The sequence below is a fragment of the Ursus arctos genome, unplaced genomic scaffold (assembly GCF_023065955.2).
Source record: "Ursus arctos isolate Adak ecotype North America unplaced genomic scaffold, UrsArc2.0 scaffold_14, whole genome shotgun sequence".
NCBI classification, from domain to species: Eukaryota; Metazoa; Chordata; class Mammalia; order Carnivora; family Ursidae; genus Ursus; species Ursus arctos.
In genome coordinates this window covers 8,841,182-8,863,355 of record NW_026622808.1, presented here as the reverse complement: position 1 = coordinate 8,863,355, position 22,174 = coordinate 8,841,182, and the positions used below count along the sequence as shown (strand labels likewise).

The window sequence follows — 22,174 nt, the reverse complement described above, 5'->3', positions numbered from 1 at the left end:
ATAAGCTTTCAACTCCTTTTGGCAAATACCTAGAAGCCCAACGGCTAGATCATATGGCAAAACGTCCTAACTTTCTAAGAAACCGCCAGACTGTCTTCCAAAGTGGCTGTACCATTCTGCATTCCTACCAGCAATGAACCAGAGTTCCTGTTTTTCCACATCCTCGCCAGCATTTGGTGTTGTCAGTGTTTTGGATTTTCGCCATTCTCATAGGTGAGGTACTGGTATCTCATTTTAACTTCCAATTTCCCTTGGGACATATGATGCGGAGCCTCTTTTTATATGTTTATTTGCCATCTGTATATCTTCTTTGGTGAGCAGTTCAGATCTTCTGCCGATTTATTATTTTTATTTTTTAAAGTGAAATTTTTATTCAAGTATGACGTTATGTACAAAATGTACACAGATCATAAGAGTAGTGTAATGAGCTTTCACAAAGTGATCACAGCCACAGAACCAGCACCCAGATCAAGAAGCAGAATACAGTCAGCACTCTTAGGAACAACCCCCGCCCCCCGCCAGCCCTTGCCTCTCCTGGTCTCTACACTATTGCCTATTTTTAAATTGGGTTGTTTATTCTTTGTATATTCTGGATATAAGTTCTTTATCAAAAAAAATGTTTTGCAAATAATTTCTTTCAGTCTATGGCTTGTTTTTTCATTCCCTTTACAGTGTCTTTACCAGAGCAGAAGTTTTCATGTTAACAGAGTCCAACTCATCAAATTTTTCTTTCATGGATCATAGTTTTGGTATTGTACCTAAAAACTCATTGCCAAACCCAAGGTCATCTAGGTTTTCTCCTATTATCTTCTAGGTGTTTTATGGTTTTTCCATTTTACATGTAGGTGTATGATCCATTTTGAATTAATTTTGTGAAAGCTTAATGTCTCCATTTACTTTTTGCTGTGGATACCCCATTGTTCCGGCATCATTTGTTAGAAAGACTATCCTTTCTTCATTGAATCGCCTTCGTTCTTTGTTAAAGATCAGTGTTTGTGTTGGACTATTTCTGGGCTCTTGATTCCATTCCACTCATCTATTTGTCTATTCTTTCACCTGTATCACATTATTTTGATTATTATAGCTTTATAATAAATCTTGAAGCCAGAAGTGTCAGTTCTCCAACTTCGTTCTTTTTATCCAATATTGTGTTGGCTATTTGGCATCTTTTGCCTTTCCATATGAACTTTAGAATCAGCTTGTTGACACAGACAAAGTAATTTGTTGGGATTTTGATTGGAATGGCATGGAATTTGCAGCTCAAGTTCGGAAGAACTGGCATAGTAACAATATTGAGTCTGCCTATCCATGAACATGGAATATCTTTCCATTTATTAGATCTTCTGTGATTTCATTCACTAGGGTTTTGTAGTTTTCCTAATATAGATTCTGTACATATGTTGTTGGATTTATTCCTAAGTATTTATTTTTTTTAGTGTTAATGTCAATGGTGTTATAGTTTTTATTTCAAATTCCAATAGCTTATTGCTGGTATATAGGAAAATGACAGACTTCTTTGTATTAATCTTGTATCTTGCAACCTTCCCATCATCACTTATTAGTTCCAGGCTGGTCGGTTTGTTTTTGGTCAATTCTTTAAGATTTTCTACATAGACAATCTGGAACATATTGTAAAGAATTGATATCATTTGTTCTTTAAATGTTTGGTAAAATTCACCAGATCTGGGCCTGGTGCTTTCTGTTTTGGAAGGTTATTAATTATTGATTAAATTTCTTTAGTAGATATAGATCTATTCCAATGATTCATCCTTGTGTGAGCTTTGTGTCTTTCAGGAATTGGTCCATTTTGTCTAAGTTATCAAATTTATGGATACAGAGTTTTTTATAATATTCCTTTATTTTAATGTCCATGGGATTGGTAGTGGTTTTAACTTTTTAAAATTCAGATATAATTTACATAACAGAATATTCACCATTTTAAGGTGCACACTTTAGTGCTTTCAGCATATCCACTCTGTTGTGTATCCATCACCACAATCTAAATCCAGAACATTTCCATCACTCCAGAAAGAAACCTCATACCTAGTAGCAGTGACTTCTCCCTCCCCCATCATCTGGCAACCACTAATCTACTCTCTGTGTCTATGAATTTCCTTATTCTGGACATTTCATATAAACGGAATCACAACATACCATTTTTGGCATCTAGTTTTTTTTTGTTTTTTTTTTTTTTACTTAGTGTGTTTTCTAGATTCATCCATGTGTATTATAGTATGTATTCCTTTTCACGACTGAATAGTATTCCAGTACATGGCCATATCATGGCTAGTTCTTAATATTTCAGTTTATGGATCAACATTCATATTGGATACCTGAAGGCCACCTGCTCCAGCTCAGAGCAAAAGAATAAGATGAGAGACATTCTCCAGGTGTGCATGAAGGATGGTAAGAAAGGAGCCTAGCCTGGACTCTCCTCTGTAATAATAAAACAAAGACGCCTGCTTGAGTCTCGTGGGCTTAAATAAACCACTGCCACTACCACCAACTCCTTCCCATCACGGGAAGGAGGCACCCGACCAGGTAGGCTTATGCACAGAGCAAGCTTTCGAGGTAGACCTTCTTTTACCTCCACTGACACATGAGGAGACTATGGCTCTGAGAAATGAAGCCACTTTCTCAGGGTCTGCAGGAAGGATGCCAGTCAGGTCTGCCCAACATCAAAGCCCTCCTCAGCTCTCAGGTAACATCTAGAATTCTTTCCCTAGTTGCTCTAGCAGCAGGAATTCCTAACCTTTTTATGCCCTAGATCTGAAGTCTGCAGACCCCTCTTCAGAATAATGTTTCCAACGCACAGAACAAAATACATTGGACTGCAAGGAAATGAATGACGCTGAAACACAGTTCCCAATTTTTTGTAATAATCAACCTTGTGAAATGGTCATTTATGTTCTTTTCATGAACACGTTAAATAACGAAACCCAGCCGCGGGTCTAAGCACTATTATCACTTGAAAGTAGTCAAGAGCATAAATGACATTTGAGGTGCTCGCAACATAACCAAGTGATAGGACCGCATCTGGATTTCTGCTGGGGACCAGGTCACAGGTGCTGCTAATGTGACTATGGCTTGCTGTCTGCGTTCATAATGGAAGGAAACCCCGAGCTTCAGTTAGAGGTGGGTGACGACAAAAAGGGCGCACGTTTCCCATGCAAGTTCTTGGACCCCCTGGGTGAGTGCCGCTGCTCCCCGGAAGCTGCGTGACCCAGAGGAAAAGGCATGTGGGCCAGGAGAGCAGGGCCTGTCGTTGCCTCTGGCTGGTCACCGTATTCAGGAGTCCTGCTGTGAGGACGGGTCACCTTCCTGCTCGCTCTCCTTCCCTAGTCTGGAACTCCTCAAATGCACTTCTCTTCTGGGAAGCGCCCTAAATACTGTTTCCATTTCTCCTGCTGGTTCCCATCTTATTCTTAGTCTGACCCATCCTAGCCCTCTCAGACAGTTTGATGCCTTCTTAAAATAACACCCTGGAGAGGTGTGGGGAGTTTCTAATCTCTCATATCAGACTTCTTGTATGACTTCAGAAGGGCAGCCCCTAAGCGCGGTTCCCCTGGGAGAGGGGGAGGCCCCAGCTAAATGTGTGGTACAGAGACACTGAATGAAAACCCGGGGCAGGGCCCGGCAAGGGGGGCCAAGGGGGCATAGCAGTTCCCTGGGTAGAGAGCCACTGGCCCTCCGGCCTCCTGGGGGCCTGCTTGGGTAACAGAAAACAATGGGTTAAGCGTGTAACCTCTGTGGACCTCAGTTTCTTCATCCATAAAATGGGAGATGGGCCTCTCCATAGTGGCCCATTATGGGGAGGGGAATGGACAGCAAAAATACTTGAATACAGCCCCAAACCAACCATCAGGCATGCTCAGAGCTCGCCCAAGATGAGACCCAGGGGAAACTCACCAAGTGGTGAGCACCAAAGGGGGGGCTTTCTGGCCTTTTACTACAGGCTCAGGGCACAAAGTGACCACAGCTCCACCCCACTCCACCCCCCACCACACACACCTCCTGCCGTTCTGAGACACAGCCAGGGAGGGGATGGTTTGGGGCAGAGCCTGTGCTTGGACCCAGACCTCTTCAGCCCCTTCCCATTCTTTCTCTAGTCAAGGCACCCTGTCTGGGGCCCGTGCAGAGTCCCCTCTGCTTTGGCCTCAGTGTCTCCAGAGAAAAAGCGCCTTCTGAGGGCCCCTGCAGCTCCAGTCTGACCCAGGAGAGATGAAGCATGTCCCTTCCCAGCTACGTCACCCCCCTCCGTCCCCTGGCAAGGGGACAGCAGCCCCAGCTGCAGTGATCCCGGTGCACAGAGACCACTTTGCTTCCTGTCTAACCACGGTGATAAAGGTGGGGGGACCGCAGGCGGGGGGTGGGGGTGAGACAGGTGCAGGGAAGCCCGACTCCACAGAAGCACATACCCCTGCATCACCGAGTGACGGCATCACCGAAATACAACACCTGTTTCTATGGTTCTGGAGCCCTGCCTGCTCACCACAGCAGTGACTGGGGGTGGGAGGGGGGGAGAAGGGGGCACAAGGCAAGAGGGACAGAGAGAGAGAGAGAGAATGGGCGACGGGGATGAATGGTGAGGAGGGGCTTGAAGGCCAGGGTTGGCCAGAAATACCCTTAACACGTTCTGGGCCTGGGACAGATGAAAAAAGTTCAAAAACAAAAACAGAAAAGTCAAAATGCACAGCAGCAGCCCCAGTGTTTCCTGTTTTTCTAACAAATCACCAATGATTTCCAAGAAAAGCAAGCCGTGCTGCACTCGCCCCGGGCACGGCCGCAGAATTTGCACATCTGGCCTGTGCTTCGAGAGCACCGCGCACCCCGCGCACCCCGGGGCACAGGATGTGGCGGCCGGAGAGGTCTGCAGCTCCAGGGTGCACAGGGGCGCGGGGCCGGGAGCGCTGGGGCGACCTCTCTGCAGGAAGACCCCGCTGGGGGTCACGTGCGTGGGCTTCCCCAGGCCTGTCGATTTCTCCGAGAATTTCCAGGCTGGTGGTGCAGGGGCTTTGGGGCGAGCCCGTGGGGCCAAGTTACCCCTAGAGGAGGGCGAGGCACCCCGGGACTCCTTGCAAGTGACTCTCCCCCCCATACACACACACACATACACACACGGTCCTGCCTCTTTCAAAAGCCCGGGACGGGGGCACCTGGGTGGCTCAGTCGGTGAAGTGTCTGCCTTCGGCTCAGGTCATGATCTCAGGGTCCTGGGATCGAGCCCCACATTGGGCTCCTTGCTCAGCGGGGAGTCTGCTTCTCCCTCTGCCCTTCCCCCCACTTGTACACTTGTGGGCGCTCTCTCTCTCTCTAATAAATAAATAACAGCCAAAAAAAAAAAAAAAGTAAAAAAAAAAAAAAAAAAAAAAGCCCGGGAGGGAAGTACGGACCCTGGAGCTGAGCTGAGGGTCAGCCCCCTTCTCCCCTCCCCAGGAAGCATACCCTGCTCCTGCCTGCCCACCCCTCCAGGAAACCCCCCCCGGCCCCTGGAGAACCCCTCTCTGCACCCCTTCCCCGCCCCAGCCCTCTTCCCTCCTCATCCCTAACCAGAGCCCACTCAGTGGTTCCCCTGCCCACTCCCGTGCCTCATCCACAGCGGACGCCCCAGGCCCTGAGCAGATAGATGCCTCCTTCCCTGCCAGCCATTCCAGCAGGGGAGGGGGTCTGTACGCACAGAGACTGAGCAACCTCGCCTCACCCATGCAGGCTGGGGGCAAGTCCTATGGGCCGCACAGATCGGCCTGCAGGCCCAACGAGCCCCACCTGCAGCCGGACACAGGTCAGGGTCAGGGTCAGGCTGTGGGTGGGGGTCACGGGTGGAAGGCAGGCAGAGGGGCCCTGCCTCAGTCTGCCTTGGGCCTTACTCCTATTTGGCTGCTATGCCAGTGGGCAGAGGGATCCTTAAGTTATCACACACACACACACACACACACACACACACACACACACACACACACCTGTTGCTCAACCATTTGAAAGTAAGCCTTACATAATGAATCACGGAACACTACATCAAAAACTAAGGATGTACTGTACGGTAACTAACATAAAATAAAAAAATATTATTAAAAAAATGAAAGTAAGCCGCTATTGCAGGTATCATGACAACTCACTGCTAAATACCAGATCGAACTGTATCAAACCGGAGCGAGTATCAGCAAGTTCATACGGTTCAATCTAACACTTCCCTTAAGAACAAGGGCATTCTCCAATCTGAAGACACCATCATCCGTTATCACATGAGCAAAAAGATAGCGATACAAGGTCGTCGGCTGTGCCCCGGGAGTGTACTTACTTTGCAGGGCACAAGCTCTGTGCCCGACTCCCCACCATCCCCACGCCTGGGGGTGGGGGGGTCCTCATCCCTGGGGCAGGGGGGTGGGCAGCTGTGGGAGGAGGGAGGCCGCTGGTCCCAGCACCTTCTGCTGGGAGTTGATGCTGGCCGGGCTGCCCAGCAAATATCTGAAAACCCTCCACAGCCTGGTGACAACACAAGACGAGAATTCTTCCCCAGGGAAACAGGAGGTACGTGACGAGGCTGCATTTTCCCAGGATGGGGTCACCCCATCATCTCCCATCCCATAGCCTCTTCTGCCAAGCAGCCTTGTCCCCTCGCCCGTCAAGAAGTGGAGCCTGAGCGGGCTTGTGATTGCTTCGACCAACTGATGACAGCAGATGCGACAGCGTGTAGCTTCCCAAGCTGGGTCATAAGGTGAAGCAGCTCCTGCCTCATTTGCTAGAAGCCTTGCACTTGGCGCTCTGAGCAGTCGAGTAAGAGATCGGACTAGCCAGCTGGAGCTTGCCATGACAGGAGGAAGCCTTTAGACGGTGTCCAACCTAAATGCATTTACTCAAAGAAAAACTTCCCTTATCAAGCGAATATGACCACAAGATATTTTGCTCGATGCTGTGGTAGACACAAACATGACTAATACACCGCCCTTTGTTTCAGATCCTGAGCTCTGCTGATGCCCGCCTGGAAGCTACCACCTCTCGGGGGCTTGAATGACCACAGCCAACACACCAGGCGCACTCCTGCCTCAGGACCTTTGCACTTGCTCTTCCTGCTGCCTGGAGTGCTCTTCTCCCAGATGTCTGCTAGGCTCCCTCCCTCGCGTCCTTCCAGTCTTTATGTTAGGTTCTCAAGGAGGACTTCTGGCAACCCCCACCCCTGGCACATCCTGTTTTATTTTTCCCACCTCTTACCACCAACAGACACACTGTACATGTTACTTATTGTTTATCAAACTTGCTGCCTATCCTTTCCTCCAGCCCCATTAGAATGTAAGCTCCACAAGGGCTTAGAAGAGTGCCTGGCACATATTTGTTGGATGAACAAATGGATAATGAATGAACGAGGGAACAGTAAAGAGAGTTCAAGGACGACAAAAGAAGAGAGACGGACATGGGATCACGCACACCTCGCTTGACTGAGATACGGATGCTGCTTTTCTCGTATGAATCGTCAAACTGATTCGCAGCCAGGCCTCGGGACGGGGGCCTGCTTCACCTGGACCGCAGCTGGAAAGTTTCCTTCGGTTAAAATCAAGCCATCTGATAAACTGTTGTTTCCCTGATTATCTGATGTCTTGGAAGCGTGATTCCTGGGATGTACGTCAAAGACAGAAGGGAGGTCTGAACATGTCAGGAAAGGAAAGCTGGAGAAAAGCACCAAAGATACCAAAAAGGGCCTGCAGAGTTCTTTTCAGAAGCCAGGCCTGGGGATAAGGCTAGCAAGCCTGGGGATAAGGCTAGCCACTCCGGGCGGGTGGGGCAATAGTTACAGGTGCTCGGGAGAAAGCAGAACGGCTCCAGTGTCTACTTCCTCCAACACTCCTTCTCAAGGAGAATGGTCAGCCTACTGGAAAGTATGGATCAAAGAGGGTTTATTCAACCAACAGCAAGCCCATATGCAGGGTCTACTCCGGGAGGGTCTTAGTAGGCACTGGGGGGGTCCAGAAATCTCAAGGAGCTTGTGGGCAGATGGGCAGATGGGTTCCTGAGAGGTCACCATGCATAGTGACAGGACCACCACCACCGAAAAGTACGAAACAGACAGAAATCACTAGAAAAACAGGCAAAAGACTTGAATCCATCTTTCACGAAAGAGGCCCTCCAAATGGCCAAGAAACACGAAAAGGTGCTCAATTTCATTAGTCATAAGGGAAATGTAAATTCAAACCACGACACACCACCACCACACACCCACCGGAATGGCCAAAATGAAAAACGTAGAAAACCCTGTTTGTGAGGATGTGAAGCACCTTGAACCCTCACGGCTGCAGGTGGGGGGTGGGGTACAAACCAGGACAGCTGCTTATCAAATGGAAAACCAGTTAGCAGTGCCCACTCAAGTGGGACCTGTGCATGGCCCATGGCACAGCGATTCCACTCCCAGACTTTTACTCGAAGGACACGCACCACAAAGTTCAGAGCAGCACCATTCACACTGGACTGTATCCAATGAGTGAGGCATCCAGTGGAGGTCAGTATGGGGCAGGTGCTATAAGACCCTGGAGGAGGGAGAAGGTCAATTAGCAATGCCTCTCTGACAGGGTAATTCCCAAGGTAACTCTTCAGGAAGGAACAACTGCCCCGGGATTCAGGCTCAGCGGTGGGAAGAGGGACAGAGGTGGGATTCAGGCTCAGTGGTGCGAAGATGGACAGAGGAGGGAATCAGGCACAGCAGTGGGAAGAGGATAGAGGAGGGATTCAGGCACAATGGTGGGAAGATGGATAGAGGTGGGAATCAGGTACAATGGTAGGAAGATGGACAGAGGTGGGATTCAGGCATAATGGTGGGAAGATGGAAGGAGTTGGGAATCAGGCACAGCAGTGGAAAAAGGATAGAGGAGGGATTCAGGCACATGGTGGGAAGATGGACAGAGGTGGGATTCAGGCTCAGTGGTGGGAAGATGGACAGAGGTGGGATTCAGGCTTAGCGGTAGGAAGATGGACGGAGGTAGGATTCAGGCACAGCGGTAGGAAGATGGACGGAGGTAGGATTCAGGCACAGCGGTGGGAAGATGGACGGAGGTGGGATTCAGGCACAGCTGGGGAAGATGGACGGAGGTGGGATTCAGGCTCAGCGGCGGGAAGATGGATGGAGGTGGGATTCAGGCTCAGTGGTGGGAAGATGGGCAGAGGCAATGGGCATGAGGAAGCATGATTTCTTTAGGGAAGGGCAGTTGATCAGCTCCACTGGAAGATCAAGTATGATACGGGGCACACTGGGAAATTTTGCCACATGGGCTGGGGTGTCAGATGGGAATGGCCTTGGACAGCAGGCTACGTGTTACAGGTTTTTTCAAGGGCCTTGTGTGGCCAATGCCAAACCTTCAATCAGCGCCTGACACACCAGGCGGAGCCTTAGGATTCTGAAGATCACACCAACAAGGGGGTGAGAGGAGACAGGGGAGAGACAGCCGCCACAGACGGCTCTGAAGTCAAATAGAGAGTTTGCTGCTTAAGAGAAGCCGAGAATCGCAGATGAGGATACATACATCTCCGAGTCATAAGGAAACCAGAGTTTGTGAAAGGGGACTGCTACCGATCATCTTTGAAGAACTAGAGAAAATGAAAAGATGTACAAGAGAAATATGGAGAGCGAGACAAAGACAGAGACAGACACTAGAAAAGGCTGTCCCGGTTTTAGAGAACATCAAAAGCATAGAATCTTGGGAGCTACAGTCTCTGAGCCGACCCGCCCCCCGCAGAGCTCTCCGCATGCCCATTAAAGGCAGTCTGGGAACACGCAGGCAAGGACCCGGGGATCACCAGGGGCTGGAATGGCTTCACAGAGCGTAAGACAAGAAAATGCACGAAAATAGCATCTCTGGATTTGAGCGAGCCCTGCTAGCGCCTTGTGAGAACATGGAGAAGCACGAGCTGGAGAAGGGCACAGAGAGAGGGATGCACCACTGGCTCTATAACCACATCTAAAAGGGTGTGGACAGCCTTCGTGTGCACTGAGCTCTGGGCCCTTTAAAGCACGCCCTTTTTCAAGACACGGCTCCGTGGCATTAAGGACGTTCACGTTGTCGGGTAAGCACCACGCCATCCGTCTCCAGAACTTCCTCATCTTCCCCAACTGACACTCTACACCCATGCAATGCTAACTCCCCAACCCCCTCTTCCTAGTCCCCGGCCCCTGGTAATCACTGGTCTTCTTTCTGTCCCTACGAGTTTGACGACTCTGGGTTCCTCATATATGGGGAACCATACCGTGTTCGTCCTTCTGCGACTGGCTCATTTCGCGTCACATCAAGTCCTCAAGGTTCATCTATATTGGAACATGTCAGAATTTTACTCCTTTTGGAGGCTAAATAATATTCCATTGCACGTATATGCCACGTTGTGTCTACCCTTCATCTGTAGATGAACATTTGGGTAGATTTGATACAGAATGCCATTTTTTAAGGGTTTTCCTTAGGGCTCAGAAGGCACACTGGACACACAACAGAAGGGATAAAGGAACTTTATATGACAGTGAGGATTCAGAAAGACCTCAAACTAGTGGAGTCCAAACGTGGAGGAGACTCCTAATTGTCCTCCTACATCCGTTCTCCTTTCCTCTACAATAATATAACGTTTAGAAATTTTAGCTTACAGTGGCCATGTGGCTACATTCTGGCCATTGGAATACAGGAATATATTGATGAGTGCAATTTCTATGTCATGCCTTTGAAAGGAAGAGGAATGCCTCCTTCCTTCTCCTTCCTCCTCTGGCTAGCTGGAACGCAGATATGATGGCCATTGTTAGGCAACCATTATGCACCATGAGATGAAAGCCACATGTACGGGCAGGTGGGTCAACAAGATAGAAGGAGCACAGGTTCCCCACCTACGAAGTTGTCATATAAAGCCTGGATGACTTATGCTCAGCCTGTTACATGAGAGAGAAATAAGCTTCTCTTGTTTATGCCACGACCACGCTGTGTCTCTCTGATACAACAGGCACACCAACACAACTAACTAAATAGTTCAGTCAATACTGAGCAAAGAAGCAAAATTAGATTTTTGTTTGGGCTGTTACTATGTCATTTAGATACAGCCTGTAGGATTTTCCCCAAACTTGTGGAATAGGTTTTATGCTCTGACCTTAGAGACCACAGAGCGTGCCCCCAAATTCCCCTGTAAGGAGACATATCATAGAAGCTGAAGTCATGCTCCCAGAAAAGCAGCATGTGTCTTCTCTCCGGCAAGCCCACCTCTGTGTATCCCCCTCCCGGGGAGCAGCAGCAGGGACTGACTTATGTAAAGGTCGGGCGCTCTTTGGCGCGCACTGGCTTGGCCAGCTAGTACTGAAGCAATTCAAGTTGAGAGGGTACAGTTGGAATGAATTCGAGATAATCTCCTACTGGTTGGGTAGAAGGGACCACGCAAATACAGTCTGGAAATTAACAAAACTTGCCCTCCTAAAATAAGACCAGATGGTTTTGTGAACAATTACGTCCCCAAGGCAAAGCTACGAAGACAATAAAGATGGGTGATTGCCCGGGGTGCTGGAAGAGGAAGAAATAAATAGGCAGGGCACAGAGGACTTCTAGGGCGTTCAAAATGCTCTGTATAATATTCCAATGGTGGATATCGCTCATTATACGTTTTCCAAAACTCACAGAATACACAATACCAGCAGCGAGCCCTGACGTAAGCTCTGCATTTGGGGTGATGACCACGTGTCAACATACGTTCATCCTTGGTTACAAACGTGCCATCCTGGTGGGTGATGCTGAGAACAAAGGAGGCTATGCATGTGTTGGGGGGCAGGGGGTGTACGGGAAATCTCTGCACCTTCCTTCCGATTTTCTTGCAAACCTAAAATTGCTCTCAAGCATTAAGTCTTTATTTAACAACAACAAAAATGATAATCTTGTTCCCACCTCCGTCCACTGGGCAGGCTGCAGGAGTAACAGGCAGTGAGAAGTAATCCCTGACCTTCAAACACACTGACCGGGGAGGAGGAGGGGGGAACTGAACTCAGAGGGGCCGAGGTGGGACTGTACCAACCCAATCCCTTCAACAGTCCCCGTTACAGGAGCCTTGATGGGGAGCCAGCAGAACGGAGCCTTGGTCCAAGAAGGAGCATTCTCCGTCCACCTCGGGAAAATGCTGGATGGTGACAGCACGCTCGCTGCCTTGGGCCAGGGGCAGGAGAACAGAACGGAGAGTGGGACTTCTGTATCCTTCTGTATCCACGGCCTCCAACACATGCCACACGGTCCCGAGGGCTCGCTTCTGCCAACTCCCGTTAAGTCCCCAGCACCCTGTTTGTCCAGCTGACTCGGGCACCTTCTAGAATGGCCTCCTCTCCCAAGCCCACACAGCTCGCACGCCCCGGTCCTGAGCCCCTCAGCATCACTAGCTCAGAAACGTGTTTTCTGGATGCCACCCCAGGCTAGTCCTCCAAGTCGGGGCTTTATGACCAATTTCTTTCAAAGTCATGCCCTTGCTTTTTGTTGTTCCTTTGCATCTTAGAGCACCTTATACCCAAACCAATACTATCACACCATGACCCGCAGGCCGACGTGAGCTCACAGGCATCCTGTGCACCCCGGCCCTGCGGCTGGGCAGCTCGTGGGTTCAGAGGAAGAATTCACCTCAGAAAACCACCTCGGGGCCTGACCGGTCAGGCGGCAACAGTGAGCCCCATCTTTGGATCGCCCACTTGCTCCAGAGAGAACGCTAGAGTATTCCTGTCCCCCGGGGCCACCAGAGCCCAAGGCGCTTTACCAGACCCCTGCAGACGCTGCTGTCAGTCGCAAGGACAGTAGGGGATCCAGGACACAAGCTTGTGCTCTTCTGTGGGTGTCCCAGGCTGCTGGGGGAAGCCCAGGGCCACTGCCACAAATGTTGGAGGAGGCAGGGAGGCCAGTCTCAGCCCCCTCAGCCCGTTTCTCAGGGGGCGCAGAGAACAGTGTGACAGCCCATGTTGCATGAATCGGGATGGGAGCGTTCTCTCTCCTGGGGAGTCTTTCCCACCGCTCTCTCCTCCCCGGAAAGCCCTCTTTCCTCTCCAAAGCATTACTTCCATTCAAAGGGCGGGGGGAACCCAAACCTCATCCTTGCTTACCCCGACCCATCACGTTGCTTGGGAGGGACAGAAGGGAGTCTCCCATTGCTCTAAAGGGTTCCCTCTCGACTAGCAGAGCCCCATTCGGGAACAATGCTTTCTAAGCTGTAAAGGACAACATGCAAACTAACAATAGTTATTGGTAGGACTTTACTTTCTCCCAATTTGAAAGCTTGAGTTCTATACTTCTCTTGGCCTCTTCCAGGGTCAGCATGGCCGGGCCCCCCTAGGGATGCTCCAAGCATCTCTTTGCTCCGCTCTCCTGTGAACACACGGCTCCCGATTGCCCCACAGCCTGCCGGGTAGGCAGGACAGGAAGGCCCTCTGCCTTGTAAACATCATGTTGCAAACAGACACCTTACTTCCCCTGGTTCCTGTATAGAAGGGGCCACTGGTCTGGGGGTGACTTGTTTGGGGCTGGCTCCCCCGGGCTTCCCCACCATCAGACTTGCAGAACTGCTCGTCTTAAACCTGACTCACCTGGAGGGTGGGACGAGGGTCCCCAAGGAGTGGGCTCTCAGCATGTGGAGTTTGCCAGGGGCCCCTAGCACCTGGAGGGACCCAGTAGGCGACATCTGCCTTGTCCTGTCCAGGAAGGCAAAGACACAGGGTTTGGCTCCTTTGGATGCCCACAGAATCCACTGAGGTGCCTGGAGGGTGCAGTGCCTGAGTTGGGGTATGACTGAATCCCACAAGATCTCAGACGGCGGGGGGGGGGGGGTTAATCACCTGCCATCCAAGGCTGGGGCCCCGGGCTTCCTCTGTGTGGTGGCTCCACGGGCCAACACGGACAGAGCACCGCCAAACCCTGGCCCCACTGGCAGTGGGGAGAAGGGGGTGAACACGACGGTTGGCAGGGCGGGGGGGGCGTCTCTTCCTCGGGAGGGGGAGGGCAGAGGCAAGAGCACACGTTAGGTCTTGGAGAAACTGAGGCAGGCAGCCTGGCTGGAGGAGGGTGGAAAAGACTCCAAGAGCAGGACTCGGCATGGACACCTACATGGGAAGCTAAGGACTCTGGGCTTTTCCTGCTCCTGAGGCAGGGCGTCACCAGAAGCTTCCAGAAGCTTCCCAGAATGGTGACAAAGGGTTTTCGTAGGAAGAGTCTTCTGCCGAAGCAAGGAAGGCCCACAGGCGGGCACACGGTGACAAAAGCTGAATGGCATGTGGCAGAGCACGGGGTGGGGAAGTGAGAGAAGCCAGGACCCCGGGGGAGGCGGCGCCCCCACACTGGCCGGGGAGAGGAGAACAGGAAGATGGAGGGAGGACCCAGAGGTGACTCCAAGCTTTCACGTCTAGGATGCTGTTGTCACCAGAGACCAGAATGGGGAAGTCTACAGAGGAAGCCCGCTTTGTGGGTGAGGAGCTGGGCTCCCGACAGGGGTTAGAGCTGCAGTAAGTGGAAACAGCAGGCACGGACTTGGAGAGGGCCGCGCAGGTGTGGGGGAGGGACAGAGATGTGCCCAGGGATGGCGGGAGGAGGAGGTGCGGGCGGGACGAGAGAAAGTTCCAGGGGAGCTGTGGGCATCAGAGGCCTGGGAAACTCCAGAGACATGCCAGGGAGGAGGAGGCCACTGGAATTCACCATGACGGAGCCACTGTGACCTCGGAGGGAGCTGTCCGACACAGAAGCCGGGGTGGAGGGAGGCCGGGCGCCACTGGGGTCTGACCTTGGCAGCGGCCCGGAGCCCTGCCATGAAGACGGGCACCACGAGGGAAGGAGCAGCTCCTCCAAGTCCACACTCGGAGAGCAGACTGGCACAACCCACAGGCTGTGAGAGTCACGGAGCCCATGTGATCCAGGAGGGAAGGGGTGGGGAGGGATGAGCTGGTGACCCGGGGACAGAGGCCAGGCCCACCCCCACCCTGGGGTCTGAACGTCACGCTGCAGTCCCCTGGGTTCCCTTAAGCGCAATAACAGGACAAGGAAAACTCTGACTTTGAGGCTTCTCAGAACGAAACTCCCAAGATGTCAGTACAGAAGTGAATGCAAAACACGAAGTTCTATGAAACACTGGCTCCAAAACCCCCCGGACGAGAGGCCATCAATCCCTAGTACCACCACCAGGAGGTTGGGCAAGGTGGGCCCTGACAGCGGGTGTGGGACAGCCGTCCGGGAAGGGGATCCTCAAAGTGGGGCTCGACACGTGTCCCTCACCAGGTGTTGAAAGGTGCCAAGAACAAGAGAGCCCCCCCCAAAAGCCCATGTTCCAGCACAGGATGTGAGCGAGGGTCCCGGGGTCCGCTGCCCTGGATGGCGACACTTTTCTGACCACCAAAGCACCCCCGCTCGGGAGGAACAGGCTGTGGTATCTGTGGGGGAACCGGCCAGCTTTGGGATTTGTTTATTCATGGCCACTGAACTTCTTAAATTCAAATTCCGTTCTCAGAACAACCGAATTGTATACAACCAGTCAGATGCGGCCGCTACGATTTGGAGAACTAGAGACCTGGGGATGGAGCAATCTTGGCCTCCATTCTCACGGCAATCATGTCTACACAGGACATGTATTTCCCCTGAATGCTTCCCCCGACGGGGAACTCATTACCACAAGGCCACGCAGTCCACTGTTGATCCGCTCCGAATTTGTCCGCGATCTTCCTTGTAGCAAGCTGCGGCCTATTTAGGTCCTGTTCTTTTCCTTCCTGGAGAAGGATCCTCACGGAGCAGGCAGCCTTCGCCTTTTCCCGAGGACACTGCCCTTCGAACATCTGGAGATAGATACGACTTGTCCCTGGTGCCCTCTTCTTAGAGGAAAACCTCTCTGCTTCTTTGCTCCTTCTGCATGACGTCATCACGGTCTTGGCTACCTGCATCTGCGTTTGAACTGGTTTATCAGCATCCCCGCCAGACGCAGCACCTGGAGCAGAACTGGGCCAGCCCGTCGCTGAAGGGCACGGGACGCAAGGACTCATGGGAATTCATGGCTGCCTGTCGGAGGCTAAGTATCAAAGGTGACATCAGGCCCCGGCTGGGGGGCACTGAGGCGGCAGGTGCATGTGCCTGGAAGGCTCAGGAAGGGAGAAGAGGAGGGGAAGAAGGCCCCCGGAGGCCAGGACGTGCGGGCGGACGAACTAAAGACCAGAGCCTTTATGCCGACTTTCCAGGAACAGATCACTCACCCCGCCCCCGCTCAGGCTGCCGGCTCCGGGTGCAGGAAAAGATGAAACTCCTCCAAAGTCACTTGGCCGAGCCAGAGCTCCTCCCCACCTGGCGACCGCAGGACAGAACAGGAACATGCAGGCCCACCTCACTTATGAGTAAGGATGCAAAAATCCAAAAGAGGTTCCGAGCAAGTCAAACCTGGCACTGCATTTAAAGAATAAAAAATGCCTTGACCAAACGGGGTTTGTTCTAGAAACGCAGGACGGGCTCAACCCAAGGAAGCTAATGATGTCATGTGTCACGCAAATCTACGGCAAGGATAAAGGATGCAAGAATCTCCTGGTAGATGCTGACAACACCTATTTGACAGACTTCACTTCCATTCATGCTTCTAGAAATCCTTAGTCATGAGGAACTGAAGAAAACCTTCATCACACGTGGTACTTGACCAGGCCCACATACCAGAGAAACAAAGCCCTGGGCTCAGGCCGGTCCCTGGCGCTTGGGGAGCCGGGAGCGGCTGGGGCTAAGAAACAGCAGTGCTGGGATGGAGCAGAGGGCTTCTTGTAAGGACGCCGCGAGCAAAAGTAACGCTCTCTCATCATCTTGAAAATGGCCTGAATTCAAGACTTGATGAGAAATTCAGAAAGTGTTAAGCATGGTGGGCGGGGGCTCCATGAGTGGTCAGGGAGCTCATCCCCTGCACCCACCCCTCCCACGCACCCTTTTTCTTTTTTAAGATTTCATTTATTTATTTGTCAGAGAGAGAGAGCAGACACAAGCAGGGAGAATGGCAGGCAGAGGGAGAAGCAGGCTCCTCGCTGAGCAGGGAGCCCAACGCAGGACTCGATCCCAGGACCCTGGAATCAGGACCTGAGCAGAAAGCAGACCCTTAACCGACTGCGCCACCCAGGCATCCTGACCCTGACCTCTTACGCAAAAGTTTGAAAGAGAGAGGGAGGGAAATCATGTCTGTGTGTGTACGCACACGTGTGCCTTTTTCTGGCCGTGCGGGAGGAAGAGGGGTGGATAACCTATCATCTCCATTATCAAGGAAGCCCATTATCTAGAGAGCGTTCAAAAGTCTCCTGCAAGAGCGGTAGGTGTAGATGTGATCTAACCCAGAAAAACACACCGAGGAGGTGGGCCTCCTCAGCCTGGCTGCGTGGAAATGGCTCTGTGACGATGTGACTCGTGTCAAGAGTCCAAACCACGTGGCAATTCAAGCACAGACGCTCAGACCCCAAGCCCCGCACACCTCAGCGCCTGCATGGACTTTGTGGTCCGGGGAGGACCGCTCTGGATGGAGAAGAAGGATGTGGGGGGTGACCGGATGATAGAAAACCAGGGTTTGTTAACCCCGTAAGGGCAGCCGCTCCGGAGACGCACAGAATAAAGGCCCAGCAGACAGCGTGCCGTGGGGGCTCCCTTTGCTGCTGGGGGCCGCTGTGAAGGCACCGAGGCAAGGGCCTCCTGCCAGGGGCCCAGGGCAGCAGTGAAACACGCTCTGTGCTGATGATAAGTGCCGCAGAAAAGGGAAGCACCGCTAATAGAACGAATGGCCTCCAAGGCGCTGAGCCGCTGGTCCACGCCACACACTGGGCGAGCTCAGGGCGTCATGGTAGAGATTATTGTGATCGGCATTCTTGTTTCTTTCTTTCCTGGATCTCTCAAGTCTCACCATGAATAAGACTTCGCTAAGGAAGCCTTTCCTTCACCCCCCCAAGCTATAGGGAGCTCCCTTTGTGTAAAATCACAGGCCCCATTAATCCTCACCATTGTGATGAAATGGGATGTGAGTCTAGCGTCTTGCCCGCCTGACGAATCTCGAATCTTGGGAGGACAGGAACACTGTCTGTGTTGCTCAGGAGGGAGGGAGGGAGCCCAGCACCTGCCCGGTACAAGGAAGGTGTTCCGTGGAGAAGTGCTGAGCCAGTTAGGGGAAGGTGGGAGCTCAGGAAGGGACTGCAGAGAGCACCTGTTACACACCTCCATGCCGGTGACAACAGACACCCTTGGGGACGCACACCTACGGACCCAAGGTCGCGTGCCTAGCAGTGGAGGAGATGGGCAGAAATAAGGCCAACCAACTCCATGGGAGGCAGAAGCCGAGACGCCACCTTCAGCCCTCACACCCCAGCCCCTGCCCCCAACAAGGAAACCACACAGCCTCATTTGCCTAGGTCAATAACAGCAGCTAGAAGACTCCAGAGGACACGAAAATGAAAAGCACACCCCTCCCTCCTGACCCCACCCTCCTGCACAGGGGCAACTCCCATTGTTGGCATGCATGGATTTCTTGCCTCTGACATTGGGGGGGGGGGGCGTTCATGGTGACAGCTTAACAGCCACACATACCATCAGGTGGCTCAGGTGAGCAAGCCAACAGGTTGCTGGTCAGACCCTGTAGGCCAGACGGGTCAGCACTCAGGCAGGAGGACACACAAGGTGTGGTGAGGACAGGGAGAATGATCAGGGCCAGGGAGTGGGGAGGGGTGGTTGGAAAAGACTTCAAACATGATGAAGTTTGAAAGGGGGGGATGGAGTCACAGTCCACTGGGCAGTAGAGGAAGGGAATGGCAATGTGTGGAGAAGGAATAGCAGGTGCAAAGGCACTGGGGTTTGCCCGAGCTTCTGGAGATACAGCAACAGGGTAGCCCTGAGCTGGCTGGCGGGAGGCCTGGCTAGCCATGCCAAGGGGTATGAGCCGTCTCCAGAGGGTGGTGGCAGCTCTGAAGGGTTCACAGTCGAAATTCTTGCTCCGATTTGTTGCCTTACGTGATCACGGCAACAGGAGCAAGGCTGAGCAGGGAGCTGGGGTAAGGCTGGAGCCTAGTACCCCAACTGGTAGACCCACCAGACCCAAGAAGGACCCAGCGCCCGCTCTGTGTCACCAGTCACCCACTGCGTCCTATCCCTCAGCCCCCACCCTCCTACTGGGGACACATTGCTACAGCTCTATCTCCCTTATCCGGAAGGAAACCCCCAGTTATCCAGAACTCCGCCGCGAGCCTGGAAGCAAACAGAAAGGACCCGTGGTGGGCCACCACTCATGCCCCCAAAGCCATTATTTTGTGCGCTACCAAGAAAGAAATATTGCTGTCTATTATAATGGTAAGATGCATCTTGAAGTCTGAGTCGTTAAAATGTGAAAATATGTATGTCTTCAAATCCACAGACTATCCTAATACGTCATACACGTTTGCTCTAGGAACATCTCATCTTCCCTTGGCGCACAAGTCAGATGTAACCCTTCCTTTGTTCCCCTCCCACACACATCTACGCCAGAGGCTTAAAAATCAAACTGAATGACCGCTCATCACTCTCTGGCCCCTCTAGAAGCTTCCTTCCTTAGGACGCTGATCCAGGCCTTCAGCCCACCCACAGCTGAGCCAGACAAGGCTTTGGGTTCACAGGGATCCCGCAGGGCTGGCCAGGTCGGCCCACCAGGGTGAGACCCTTGGAAGGAAGGCAGAGTCAGCAAGGCCGGAGTGCGTAGGGGAATCCAAGCTGGGGCCTCTGGGCTGCCCAAGACGCTACTGGCGGCTTCTGGCTGTCTTCCTTTGCCGCTTCTCAGCCAGGCGGCCCCCTGATCAGTGTGGAGAACCTCATCATCAGTACTCCTCCAGTAACCCCAGACACACTTTCCACCTAGTACCTCCACTTAGCTTCCACGGATTATCCCGGAAAGCAGCAAACAGAGCAGCATGGGAACGAGCAAGGGGGGCGGAGGTGGTCTGCTTCTATTACAAGTTGGGGAGAGAAGATAATCATCTCCCCCTTAAGCTGGAGGTGTGTGTGTGGGGGGGGGTGCTTAAAACCCCAATGAGGCCCCATATACAAAGACCCCAAGCCTGCCTGTCCCTACAGTTCTGGCTGCTTATGGTTCAAAAAGCAGGGAAGGGTATCCTGAAAAGAGAGGGTATCCTGGAAGAGAGAGCTTGACCATTAGAAACCTTCTTTGTCTTCCTGGACGCGCGCCCCAGCGGGCACGGGGAGGAGGCAGGGAAGCCCCTGATCTCCATGCCCCTGTTCTGCAAACACCCAGGAAGCCGCTCCCATGTGCAGCTAGTCTCGTCACACTTTTCTCATGGAATTTCCCCGCAGCCCCGTGAGGCCACTATTACAGCCCATTTTACAGAGAGGGCAACGGGCTGGGGGAGGGGCAGAAGATGCTCAAGGTCACGCAGCAAGACCCCGGAGGCAGCTCAAGTCTCCTTTCCACATCACATGGGGCTCCCAAGCAAGGGCTCCAGGGCATCACTGAAGGAGCTTATTCAAATTTTAGAAAAATACAGATACCAGACCTCCCCCCCATCCCCCCCCCCAAAGTCGGCCCTGGGGACTGTGTGCTTTAACGAGCTCTGGGAACCAGCGCCTTACCAGGTGGGCCAGGCCAGGAGGAAGAGTGTGGACGAGAAGATGCAGCGACCACGGGAGGGAGGAAGGGAAGGGCGATCCAGAAGGGGCCTTCCGGGCCGACCTGGCCTACTTTTAGCCCTCATTTCGCCTAAACCCACCCCTCGTCTCTGCGCAGAGGCTTGTTAACTCACTTGATACCACATCCTGCTGCTTTCATCTCGCGTTCCTTTTCCCCCTGAACCATCGCCTTCCTCCTACTGACCTGAACCTCTCGCTTATTTACCCCGGGCCTGGAATGGGCCAGCGCGCACGCGCACACACCTGCACACACGCACCCGCGAAGTCACGCAGGGACACCTGGGTGTAAACACGGCTCCTGCCGCCGCGCCGACGAGCAGTGCTCTAGAAGAGCGGCCGGCGCCTAGGCACCTCCGCGACGCCGGGGTCCTGGAGGCGACGCCCACGCTCACCGCCACCGTCCCCAGGCGGAGGGGCGCGGGCTCCTGACCCCCACCCGGGCCGACCTGCGAGGGAGGCGGGAGGACGCGCACCACCCCAGGGTTAGGCAGTGGCCCCCCGGACGCCCCTTCTGCCTCCGGGAGTACCGGGAGGGCAGATGCACGGACGCCCGTGCCCCCTGGGGCCGGGACACAGCGGGGCTGCCCAGCCCGCCCGCGGCCAACGCCGCTCTCAGAGCCCACGGCTCCCCGACGGTCCCCACGCTGCTCCCCACACCCCCGCGCACGCCCTCGCCCTCGCCCTCGCCGCCCGCCCGGCCACGCACCTGCAGTTCCCGCCGGGCGCCGAGCCCCTCTCCAGCGGTGACTCCCCGCGGTTCGCGTGCGGTCCGGACCACCGCGCCGGGCTGGAGCCGCGCGGCGAGTCCCAGCATCGGCCCGGGCTGTGCTCGGACGGCGGGCCGGGGGCGGGGCCACGCCGCGGCGGGGCGGGGCGGGGCGGGGCGGGGCGGGGCGGGTGGCCCAGCCGGTCTCTAGCGCCACCTGGCGGTCGGGGCGCCCGGGCGAGAGGCCGGCCGGCCCACGCATTTCTCCGAGTCCCGCAGACCCCGCGCAGCACGGGAGCTGCGGCCCCAGCGTGGAGTGCGTCTGCCCTGGAAGGGACTGGCCCCCACGAGTGGGCGGCCGCGGCCGGAGGGGTCCCGAGCGCCACTCACCCCCCGGGAGTCAGGTGCGGCCTGTCCCGGGGAGCGGAAGCGCGGCCTCGACCCCGCAAAAGGGGTAGGCGGAGCCGGAGGGAGGCTTGGGGTGGGGGCTTCGGGGAAGGAGGAGAAAGGGGAAGCTCCGACGAGCTGCTTCCTTCTCTCACTGCGACCCAGCGCCCCACTTCCTCCTCCTACTTCTATTTTCTTTGGGTGCTCTTAACCTTTAAAATGCCTGCACCGCTGGTGCTCAGACGGGCTCCTGGACCCCCACCCCTCTGCAAGAAGGCAGGCTTTCAGCACCGCACCTCCAGCCTCCGGGCTGACATCCCCCCTTCCTCCGCCGGTGGCTGTCACTGGGCCATTTCTCAGCCCCCGAAGCGGGGGGAGGGGTCGTCTCCTGAGTCCAGGCCCTCTTCTGGCACCCCTCTCCTTCCCCCCACAGACACGCTGGCAGGAAAAACTCAGCACGGAA

General features: G+C 53.6%; 1 protein-coding gene across 2 annotated transcripts in view; it reads right to left on the bottom strand.

The window, feature by feature from the left end:
- PIK3R5 (phosphoinositide-3-kinase regulatory subunit 5) overlaps nucleotides 1-21,424 on the bottom strand; it is a 63,312-nt gene extending 41,888 nt beyond the window's left edge. For both annotated transcript variants that reach the window (XM_026520972.4, XM_057311323.1), the window contains exon 1: nucleotides 21,325-21,424. The gene's annotated coding sequence lies outside the window, so the exon portion shown is untranslated. The remainder of the gene's footprint in view (nucleotides 1-21,324) is intronic.
- Between the last annotated feature and the right edge of the window lie 750 nt (nucleotides 21,425-22,174).